Genomic DNA, 12,429 nt, shown 5'->3' on the forward strand with positions numbered 1-12,429 from the left:
ACATCCGTCAGGAAGTTAAAGCTTGGTCACAAATGGGTCTTCCAAATGGACAATGACCCCAAGCATACTTTCAAAGTTGTGACACAATGGCTTAACGTCTTAGGGATAGGGGGCAGTATTCGGAAGTTTGGATGAATGAAGTTCCCAAAGTAAACTCTAAAGTTTCCAAAACTGTTAAAATAATGTATGTTAGTATAACAGAACTGATATAGCAGGCAAAAACCTGAGGAGAATCCAGAATGTTCTTTTTTGGAGTTGACACCATTCAAAATGCCTGTCTATGGGAAAATCAATGGAATACCTCCCAGATTGCAGTTCCTAGGGCTTCCAGTAGATGTCAACAGTCTTTAGAAAGAGTTTCAGGCTTGTCTTTTGACAAATGAGCTAGAATTTGTAGTTTTTCTAAGTGGCTCTCATTTTGGCTGTGGTGTTTGTTGCGTGTTCCGGTGAGGGCGCACACTTCGTTATTTATCTCCGGTAATGAACATACTATTCTCTGTCTTAAATTGTATTGTTTATTTACATATTAGGCTACCTGAGGATTGATTAGAAACATTATTTTACTTGTTTGGACCAAGTTTATTGGTAACATTTGGGATTAATTTTGTATGCATTTTGAACGAGGGGAAACAGATGGATTATTGAATGAAGCGCACCAACTAAACTGACCTTTTGGGGGCATAAAGAAGGACTTTACTGAACAAAACAACCATTTGTGATGTAGCTGGGACCCTTTGGATTGCAACGAGAGGAAGATCTTCAAAGGTTAATGATACATTTTATTGCTATTTCTAGTGTCCCTTGCCATCATGTTTACCACCGCTGGGGCAGTTCCACTGCTTCACTCAGCATGCCTCTTACCCCTTGGGTAGTTTTCCGACATGGTTCTTCTTACCCCTGGGGTAGTTATCAGACATGGTTCCTCTTACCCCTGGGGAAGTTATCAGACATGGTTCCTCTTACCCCTGGGGTAGTTATCAGACATGGTTCCTCTTACCCCTGGGGTAGTTATCAGACATGGTTCCTCTTACACTTGGGGTAGTTATCAGACATGGTTTATCTTACCCCTGGGGTAGTTATCAGACATGGTTTATCTTACCCCTGGGGTAGTTATCAGACATGGTTCCTCTTGCCCCTGGGGTAGTTATCAGACATGGTTCCTCTTACCCCTGGGGTAGTTATCAGACATGGTTCCTCTTACCCCTGGGGTAGTTATCAGACATGGTTCCTCTTACCCCTGGGGTAGTTATCAGACATGGTTCCTCTTACTCCTGGGGTAGTTATCAGACATGGTTCCTCTTACCGCTGGGGTAGTTATCAGAAATGGTTTATCTTACCCCTGGGGTAGTTTACCGACATGGTTCCTCTTGCCCCTGGGGTAGTTATCAGATATGGTTTTTCCTACCCCTGGTGTAATTATCAGACATGGTCTATCTTACCCCTTTGGTAGTTATCAGATAGTACTCGCAATGGCCGTTATTGCCCCTTGGGGCAGTAAATTTATCAGAATATTTACATTCGGAGACACCAGACTCCATCCTCCAAAACACAAACATACACTTGAGCACATTTCCCAGGGGGGGGAGTCAAACATAACTGTAGACGAAGGTTAAAAGGACAACAAAGGCAAGGTATTGGAGTGGGCATCACAAAGCCCTGACCTCAATCCTATAGAAAATGTGTAGGCAGAACTGAAAAAGTATGTGCGAGCAAGGAGGCCTACAAACCTGAGTCAGTTACACCAGCTCTGTCATGAGGAAAATTCACCCAACTTGTGGGAAGCTTGTGGAAGGCTAGCCGAAACATTTGACCCAAGTTAAACAATTTAAAGGCAATGCCACCAAATACTGATTGAGTGTATGTAAATTTTTGAGCCAATGGGAATGTGATGAAAGAAATAAAAGCTGAAATAAATCATTCTCTCTGCTATTATTCTGACATTTCACATTCTTAAAATAAGGTGGTGATCCTAACTGACCTAAGACAGCGACTTTTTACTAGGATTAAACATCAGGAATTGTGAAAAACTGAGTTTAAAATGTATTTGGCTAAGGAGTATGTAAACTTCCGACTTCAACTGTAAGTAATTGCCCCCCCCCTTGTGTGTGTGTAATATATATATATATATATATATATATATATATATATATATATATACACAGTGCTGTGAAAAGTATTTGCCCCTGTCACGACTCCCGCCGATGTCGGCTCCTCTCCTTGTTCGGGCGGCGCTCGGCGGTCGCCATCACCGGTCTTCTAGCCATCGCCGCTCCACCTTTCATTTTCCATTTGTTTTGTCTTGTTTTTCCGCACACCTGTTTTACATCCCCTCATCACTCTGCGTATATTATCCTCTGTTCCCCCCCATGTCTGTGTGTGTAATTGTTTGTTACGTGTCATGGGTGACGCTTCATGCTGTTTTTTCGCCGGGTCTTTGTTTGGATCCCGTGGTATTGTATGCTGTACATTATTTGTGTGCCGAGTGCGCTATTCGCTTTTGCCTTTGGCGGGAGTGTCGTTACGCAGTTGCGTCCGACTGTTTTCCTTCTGCCAAATAAAGTGTGCCTGTTCACTCATATCTGCTCTCCTGCACCTGACTTCAGTTCACCAGTTGCGCACACTGTTGACAGCCCCCTTCCTGATTTGTTATTGTTTTGCACATTTGTCACACTTAAATGTTTCAGATCGTCAATCAAATTTAAATATTACACAAAGAAAACCCAAAGATGCCCCAGACCATCACACTACCACCACCATATTTGATTGTTGGTATCTTTTTCTGAAATGCTGTGTTACTTTTACGCCAGATGTAACGGGAAGCACACCTTACAAAAAGTTCAACTTTTGTCTCGTCAGTCCACAGAATATTTTCCAAAATGTCTTGGGGATCATCAAGATGTTTTTGCCAAAAGTGAGATGAGCCTCTATGTTCTTTTTGGTCAGCAGTGGTTTTCACCTTGAAACACTGCCATGGATTCCATTTTTTCCCAGTCTCTTTCTTATGGTTGAGTCATGAACATTGACTTTGACTGAGGTAAGTGAGGCCTGCAGTTCTTTAGATGTTGTTGTGGGTTCTTTTGTGACCTCTTGGATGAGTCGTCGCTGCGCTCTTCGGGTAATTTTGGAAGGCCGGCCACTCCTGGGAAGGTTCACCACTGTTCCAAATGTTCTCCATTTGTGGATAACGGCTCTCACCGTGGTTTGTAACCCTTTGTAACCCTTTCCAGACTGATAGATGTCAATTACTTTGTTTCTCATCTGTTCCTGAATTTCTTTGGATCGCAACATGATGTCTTGCTTTTTGAGATCTTTTGGCCTACTTCACTTTGTCAGACAGGTTCTATTTAAGTGATTTCTTGATTCAACAGGTCTGGCAGTAATCAGGCCTGGGTGTGGTTAGTGAAATTGAACTCAGCTTTCCAAAAAATGTGATAAACCACAGTTAATTCATGATTTAACAAGGGGGGCAATGAAGGTAGGGCCACATAGGGCCATGAAGGTTCGGATAGCTTTTTCCCTTAATAAATAAAATGAGCACTTAAAAACTGCATTTTGTGTTTACTTGGGTTATATTTGTGTAATATTTAAATGTGTTTGATGATCTGAAACATTTAAGTGTGGCAAACGTGCAAAAAAGAAAAATAAATCAGGAAGGGGTCAAATCCTTTTTTACAGCACTGTACACATGACATATATACACTAGTCTGATTTACATCTAGTTTACAATACTCTGTTAGCCATAGTAGAGTGATCAAGAATCCTTCCACTTTATATATACATTATTTACACATTTTGCCACCAACACAGTCGGAAGTCCTGAACAAAAACTCCTGATACAACATCCTCTCCTTAGTGATACTGTATGCTGAACACCGAGACACAGTCCCACCTAGCTATAGTCCCTCATAAATTAAAGTTACATGAATGAGGCTCTCCGCATCCTGAAAGAAAATAGAAAAGTAGAGGCCTTAAAGTGAAAAATAAGTCATTAATCAATTATGTACCTCCCCCATCAGTCCACCCACTCTCTCTCTCTTTCAACCCAAAGGTCCATGGGAAATGTCTAACAAGAGTTTTACATCACATAGTTTCCATCCCGTTGAGAGATGCGACATCTTTACGACATCTTTATCTAATGTATAACAGCCTGGAGCATATAGCACATCGGCTATCATCCTATGCATTTTCAATACGGTTGACGTTTTATTCCAGAGAACCTCTGTATTGATTGTAGCAATCTGCCTCCAAAAAAGAAAACGTCAAGGTTCCTGTGAAACGTACTTCAATAGTCTCTAAACATTAGTCTCAGTGTCATTCAGATATAACCCTAATTCGATAGATTGCTTGGTGAAATTGGGAGAATGAACGTTGGGGTTGGTCACATCTTGGCTTCGCTTGAAATCAGGGATGTTCTGCATTGTATCTCCTCCCTGTACTGGGACAATGCCTAATGACGGGATAAGAAAGTGGTTCTGGAAGTTCTTGAACTTTAACTGATGCATTGTGATTTCCATTAAAGGTGTCAAACACAAAGCAGTTCCATATGCAATGCCACCACTTAAAGACCACTAATCCTGACTTTCATTTATTCAGTTAAAGTACGTGCCAACAAATGTGGTACGCATCCATCATATGGCGAATGTGCGTCACATACTTTATGAAGCTTACTCTTTACTAGTCTTCTTTCTCCCACTCTAATCTTTTACTCTCAATATGGTTCCCTTTCAATCTTCCAGATTTCCCCCAAACTTTCACATCTTTCAGATGATCATTCATTGAGGTGACAAGTTCTGTAGCAACGATATGGATATGTCGTGCGCCTTAGTTGAATAGAGGGCTCTGGATTTGGCGTCCACATCAAAGCGAAGCTATTCGTCGGTTTAAAATGTGTATAAAGTTCTGGGGTTTTGTTGTCGATTGTGTGCTTTATGGAAGGATTGTGCTGAGGAGATGTGACATGTAGAAGTTTATTAGATCAGTGGGAGAAGCAGGTAATGAAGGAAACACTGATCATTCACACCACAAATGTGTTTTTCTCTCTCTCTCTCTCTCTCTCTCTCTCTCTCTCTCTCTCTCTCTCTCTCTCTCTCTCTCTCTCTCTCTCTCTCTCTCTCTCTCTCTCTCTCTCTCTCTCTCTCTCTCTCTCTCTCTCTCTCTCTCTCTCTCTCTCTCTCTCTCTCTCTCTCTCTCTCTCTCTCTCTCTCTCTCTCTCTCTCTCTCTCTCTCTCTCTCTCTCTCTCTCTCTCTCTCTCTCTCTCTCTCTCTCTCTCCTACGGACAGAATCCAGGTCCCTCCTGGTAGCCGGCGCCAGTTGAAGATCTGTGACAGATGGGGCTAAATCACAAACTTGCAGCCCGGGGCGGAATCCATCCGCAGAACTTTCCAAAGTGTGCCCATATTTACCTGATCACAGATAAGAAGTGGTAGGAGAGGGGATGGAAAGAGGGGTGGGAGGGGGATAGAAAAGGGTGGAGGGAGGACTGAGGGAGGCAAAAAATCTGCTGGGGAAGCCAGAGAACTGGCTGCCTGTCATAGCTGACACCGAGCCATCTGCCACAAACCTGTGGCGGCTTCAGATCTCCCCTCCCTGCCACCACCCAGCCCCCAAATTAAACACAGATCTATACAGACCTTATGATAGCTACACATGACACCAGCTTCACATGCAGGGCAACTTTTCCTTTAGTATTTTCAAGAAAAAGGGATAGGAACGTATAAGCACCCTCATGTATCCCATATGTGGTGCCACATTGAATTTCCGGTTGAATCTGTTTTTATCCTTTGTACTGGATGACATGGTGACGGAATTCGTTCTTTCTCCGACGTGATGGCGGCCAAGCCGCAGCCTTCAAACACTCTCTACTTGGCTGCGGCTCCACCTAGGTTGCCAGGTTATCGTGGTGTCCTCTGAGGGCCACAGGGGCTGAAGGGAGGATAAGAGTGCTTCTGGACTAATTGGGCATCCATCCATGCATTGTTTTTCAGGCGAGTAGGAGAGGAGAGGGGGAGAGGAGAGGGGGAGAATGAAGAGTATCGCTGCCTTGCTTTAGCAAATGAATGATTCCGGCAGAGGGGTTTTTAAGTGAAGGTATTAATAAGGGTTCTGGCAGGTATTCCCATGATTCACAGTGTTACATTTGCATTTAATTAATCTTGAAGAAAGCTGGAAGATAAACAGCTGTAATTCAGACCAGCACTGGGACCCTGCTGCCACCTATCTGATGAAATCAGAGCCAATATGTTTGTTTTATTTCACGTGATACACACACCCCTCCCTCCTCTCTCTCTCTCTCTCTCACTCCTGTTCTCTCTCTCTCTCTCTCTCTCTCTCTCTCTCTCTCTCTCTCTCTCTCTCTCTCTCTCTCTCTCTCTCTCTCTCTCTCTCTCTCTCTCTCTCTCACTCCTGTTCTCTCTAAGTAACATCCTCTTTCTGCCTCCCTTTCAATCGGCAAGTTAGCTACTATGCAAATTAGCAATTAGCAATTAGCAAATTAGCTATTTATATATTCTTATTTAGAGAAAGTAAAGCATATTCTGTATAAAGACAGCTTTGCTTCGTGGCACTACTACCACTGTCTATCGCATTTCTAAATAGACTCTATTTTTTCCCCCTATACAATATAATGTTACCACCGAATATTTAATAAAAAAATAACAATAATAATCCATTCCTCCTATCTGTGATTGTCCCATCCTGTTGGAGACCTAATAATCTTCTAAGTGTCTGAGATTAAACCGCTAGCAGTATAGCAACAGACATGAAACATGAGGTGGCAGATCTAATTGGTGAACAAAGGTATGTTGTTGTGGCTACCAAATACGGCTTCCAGTATCGGGGCTGTTGCACCTTTTAAGCTCGTGCTTTACTCCGTAATTAACACATGCCTCCAGCCTTCTGAACGTGGCAAAGTAACGGTGTTGCTCCTCTCTTCGTAACGTTTTGCCCACTGTCGTGCCGACAGCGGGAAGAGACAGCTAGTCAGCCAGCGTTGTTAGAGCCACCGTGGCTTTCGTCTGAGCAGCCCACGGAACCTTTCCTCACAATATGCCTCCTTTTCGTCGTTATGTTCTCTGGCTTTCACATCCACTAGTTGTTTTCTTTTTTTGTACTTTGGAACGCTTGTGGTATGCCACCAGGCCAAGAAGAATAAAAGCTTTGTACAAAAATCAGTAGAAAGAGTAATGGTTATAGGGGAGGAGGGAAAATAGGGAGAAGTCTATTGATAAGGCACAATGAAATGTATCAACTCAAGTCATTGGAAACTTTTGTTTAACTGTAATGACATTTTGATGATACACTGTGTGTGTGTGTGTGTGTGTGTGTGTATGTGTGTGTGTGTGTGTGTGTGTGTGTGTGTGTGTGTGTGTGTGTGTGTGTGTGTGTGTGTGTGTGTGTGTGTGTGTGTGTGTGTGTGTGTGTGTGTGTGTGTGTGTGTGTGTGTGTGTGTGTGTGTGTGTGTGTGTGTAAATATATCTGAGCATGTGTGTGTAAATGTGTGTGTGTTGCATTTAACTATGGTATTAATAGACTTTGCTGAGGTTACGTGGGCCCTTGGGTACATGGTAAAACTGCCCTCCTACACAGTCAAGCGTGCAGCTGTAATCTAGCCCGAGGCACACCTACCCACAGTCACTATCTAATGCATTTTACATTTTCACAGATGAAAAAGAGAGGAGAGCGGGGGGGGGGGGGGGAGAAAGAGAAGGACTTTGCTCCCTTTGTTCCCTACGTCACTTGACACAGGGAGACCGTAGTGTAGGGTTTTGTTGCTCTCTAATCTGTAATTAAGAATTCTGTGTACAAGGCCTCTGCATTGTGGCTGGTTCTCTGGTTGAGAAATATTACTATGGGATCATGGACGATAAATAGCTAAACTGGAATAATAATGGTTTTATGTATACTCTGGGATATTTGAATCTTGAGTAGCCCCGGGACAATGTGATCTCTCAATTGCTCTCCAGAGTTTGTACTTTGATGTAAACTGGTCGGTAAAGATGATGTCTTCCTGTATTTCACTGATGGTCTTTGAAACTACCTAAGTTATTGAAGTTTTTCTATTAATTTGGTCTATTTCTAATTATTTACATCTCACAACTTTTGAGGTGAGGAGGCCACACCACAAACAAACATACAGTGTACCCATAGCAGCCTGTTGTTAAACTTTTTTCCGCTATGATTCGGACATACAGTACCGTGGTGTTCTTTGTGAAAAGCTGCCAAAATGCTCATAGAGGAAAATTAAATTCTTGACAAATCGGACTTCTGGGAGCTTGGATCTCTGCCAACTTCATCAGGCCTTTGAAATCGCAACAATCCATAAAATTAAATAAAGATTCTCACTTTTTCCCGGCCTGTAAACTAAAAAAAAATAGATACTTGTACAAATATTGAAAGTATCCCTGCAGCTGAATTTTTCACTCCCTAGTCACTCATCACCAATTTCTAAATAACAGGCTTGGCAGACGCATCTCGCTATCTCATCGCATCACAGCTCCTGAATCAGAGTGTTAGGCTGGGCCTATGCTGACGCGGAGATGCTGAGTTGCCAAAAAGAAATCACAAATCTCTAACCCCCCAACAACTGCCGGCCCGGTTCCCTTGTGTGTTTTCAGAGAGAGGTGTTTCCGGACATGCTGGCGGTCACGCTCCGATATCACCTTCTTTTGACCGGAATTCGGCCTCCCCGGCATTTCCCAATGTTCCCATCTGTTTCCCTGTGAGCGAAGCGGAGCGACGGCACACCTAGCTCCAAGACTGCTTAGCTTAGCTGCAGAGTGAGCCTGTGGGCCATGCTGTCTGATGGGCCTTGGCCCCGCATCCTCTCTGACCCCATACTACTCAGACTCTACCAGGAGTCCTTAAACTAAACAGGAGGTCACCCTCTATGTATTTTTCTGGATGAATTGGAGTACGATATATATGAGTTCCATTTCCTCTGCTAGGAGGGTGTCTTGTGTTATAATTTAATGTATTTGTTGTTGGTACGTTTAACGGTATATTGCATTTATTGGCAATATTTGTACATTTGTGGGATATGGGTTAAGAAAGTGGACTAGGTGCCCGTTGAGGAGCTCCATGGCCTGGCTGTCAGATGTCTCTAAAGTACCTCCCCGCTGTTCCATCTACACTCTCTCCTCTCAAGACACTACAGTACATTTCTGAACTGCCTATCGTCTAAAGCTGTGGAAGACCATCACAGGAAGTACAGCCGGATACCTACAGTACATTGGTTTTTGTTAAATAGTTTTTTGCTTATTTTGTTTCTATAGCGACTTTGAGATTCTACTCGTAATGAAAAGCGCTTTATACAGTAAAATACATATATTACCATTATAAGAATACATTCCCGTACATTATTTTTTATGGCAGTTGCAAAATAGGTATCTAAAATAATATGCATTATCCTCTGTGTATTATTTTTGAAAGGGTATCAATCCCAAACCCAATTAAAATCCCAAACCACTGATGTCTCCTGATATTTACTCTACAGTGTGTCCTTTTAATGACAAAGAGTTGTTTCCTCCTTGAGGCAGGAACTGATGTCTTTTTATGTCACTGTAGTTGAACGAAATCAGTTAAAGTAATGTCTTTGTTCTATTTGTTACGGGCATCTAACTAAAGGGCCTTTGTATTAACTTCCCAAACTTCACATTGCAAAGGAGTTTTTTTTAAAGATCTCCCAATGGAGTTTTATGTAGCAGCTACATTTGGGCTGTGTTCCCAAATGGCACCCTATTCCATTTACAGAGCACTACTTTTGACCTGGGCCCATAGGGCTCTTGCCCCAAAAAAAGTGCACTACCTAGGGCGTAGGGTGCCATTTGGGGCATAAATCTTGATCTCCAATCTTCCAGAGGGACTCCTCTTCCTATCCCTATCTCCTGAACCCCATCACCTGAAGGACTATAGGCTCTGCTAAGTCATTCCTTGATGTGGCACACTCAAGTGCTTTCACATGGGGGGGAGAGGGGGTCCTCTGCTCTGTGTGTTCTGGAAGGCCCCCAGAGGTTTCCCAATGTTCACTTTCTGCACTGGATACAAAAAGATGCTACTGTAATAACATTGGATAGCAAATTTACAAATGTAAATGTTCCTGCATAGCGATCGCTAACACGACAGAAAGAAGAAATTGTGTGAGGGAAACGTTAAGCCCTGTGCCATTCTACCTCACGATCTACCTTTTTAGACCTAATAAAGAGAACTTCAGTGTATATCCATTACCCCCACGGCAGTGCAGAACAAATGAGCTCTAATCGGGTTTCCCTTTCCCCCACTGTCAATTTGTTTTTTTTCTTAATGCTAAAGTTCCCCCCACAATGTATTATATAACAATATGATACCAATTACAGTGACTGGAAACATTAAATGAAAAACATTAGCACAATATTAGACTGAAAATCAGCCGCTCGAAACAAGTTTCATCCAAAGCAGCAAGCGTGTCACGTGCACAGAGAGATGCTTGAGGACTAACAGCTTAGCCATGGTTCATTATCAAATTATCAATGCAACCACTTTTGTTACCTTGTACTTACAGTACTGTACAGTGTCTGCCCTCGCTGAACTCATTGTTATCCTTTCAAGCATCTGTGTCAGTCGGGAGTATTACAAACCAAAAAATACTACATGAAAACACACTGGCAGTCTAGTCAATTTAATCCAGCCACCTGCCAAATGCATTTACCTCACCTTAATTAATATGGTGTGTAAACACTTCACCTACTCCCTGAGCTGTACTGTTTGTGTGAGAGAGCAAGCAGGTGATTCCAAAAAAAGATCGCTCCCAACACGGTACGTGTCGCAGGTACTCCTGTAGCCCTCTGCTGTTCCACAGTATCTCCCAGTCCTGTGGGACCGATTGGACATGGCAGCTGACATCTGATGTCAGATTTCTCTCTAAGGCGCCCCTCGCCATCCTGCGCGGGGAGGTGGGAAACCAGATGGCAGGATTCAGACCGGCGAGTAAACGACACACGTGTCCATGGCATGATGATCAGCGAGCGGCTCTACGCCTGCTACTAAACTTCCTGTTTGCTCTCCCACCTCTCTGTCCCAGCAGTTGGTGTCACTATGCCTTTCTGCATTCAGGGCCCCCGTGAACAGATTGGAGAGTCTGCTGTTAGGATCATTCACAACACTGTCAGAATGTCCACTGGAGCGTCGCCCATGATAGTGAATGAGTCGGATTCAAGACTCTCTTTTAAGCATTTTGGGGATTTTAGGGAAATTATTGATTTGATTGATTCAAGTTTGTGTATTGTCGCTTATGCATATCATATATACAGTATGGCATGTGTTATCTTCTTGAAATATCTACTCTGTGATATATGATATTGATATAAAAAAGTATATATATATTTTTACATTTAAGATACATTTTTTTGTCGCTATTGAATATCTGTCTATGTTTTTTTAAATGTATTGTATTTATTTCACCTTTATTTAACCAGGTAGGCCAGTTGAGAACAAGTTCTCATTTACAACTGCGACCTGGCCAAGATAAAGCAAAGCAGTGCGACAAAAACAACACAGAGTTACACATGGAATAAACAAACATGCAGTCAATAACACAATAGAAAAATCTGTATACAGTGTGTGTAAATGAAGTATGGAGGTAAGGCAGTAAATAGGCCAATAGTGGCAAAGTAATTACAGTTTAGCAATTTACACTGGAGTGATATATGTACAGATGAGGATGTGCAGGTAGAAATACTGGTGTGCAAAAGAGCAGAAAAACAAAAACAAATATGGGGATGAGGTAGGTAGTTGGTTGGATGGGCTATTTACAGATGGGATGTGTACAGCTGCAGCGATCGGTAAGCTGCTCTGACAGCTGACATTTAAAGTTAGTGAGGGAGCTATAAGTCTCCAACTTCAGCGATTTTTGCAGTTCATTCCAGTCATTGGCAGCAGAGAACTGGAAGGAAATGCGGCCAAAGGAGGTGTTGGCTTTGGGGATGACCAGTGATTTATACCTGCTGGAGCGTGTGCTACGGGTGGGTGTTGCTATGGTGACCAGTGAGCTGAGATAAGGCGGAGCTATACCAGGCAAAGACTTATAGATGACCTGGAGCCAGTGGGTATGCTTTGCTTCTTCAATGATTGGCTTCATACCAGCATATGTTTTTTTAATCATGTCTTGCCCCCTACCTCCCAATCGACCTATCACAAGATCTGGTGTGAATAGCCATATCATGTTATGGGACTGACCACCTAGACTATTTAGCCTATAGCATTTGTCCCATTTCATGGCCTTCCACTATAGGATAGTTATCATTTCCAAGGAATCTCCCAAGAAACCATCTCAGCCCCCCCCCCCCCCCCCCAAGAATCTCCCCAACTCCAGCGGCTACTGTCCAAGCTCATCAACTAGAACACTTCACCAGATCTAGGCCACAAACGAATTACTCAATGATACTTGCACATTGTCC

This window comes from Oncorhynchus gorbuscha, linkage group LG21 (genome assembly GCF_021184085.1).
Source record: "Oncorhynchus gorbuscha isolate QuinsamMale2020 ecotype Even-year linkage group LG21, OgorEven_v1.0, whole genome shotgun sequence".
NCBI classification, from domain to species: Eukaryota; Metazoa; Chordata; class Actinopteri; order Salmoniformes; family Salmonidae; genus Oncorhynchus; species Oncorhynchus gorbuscha.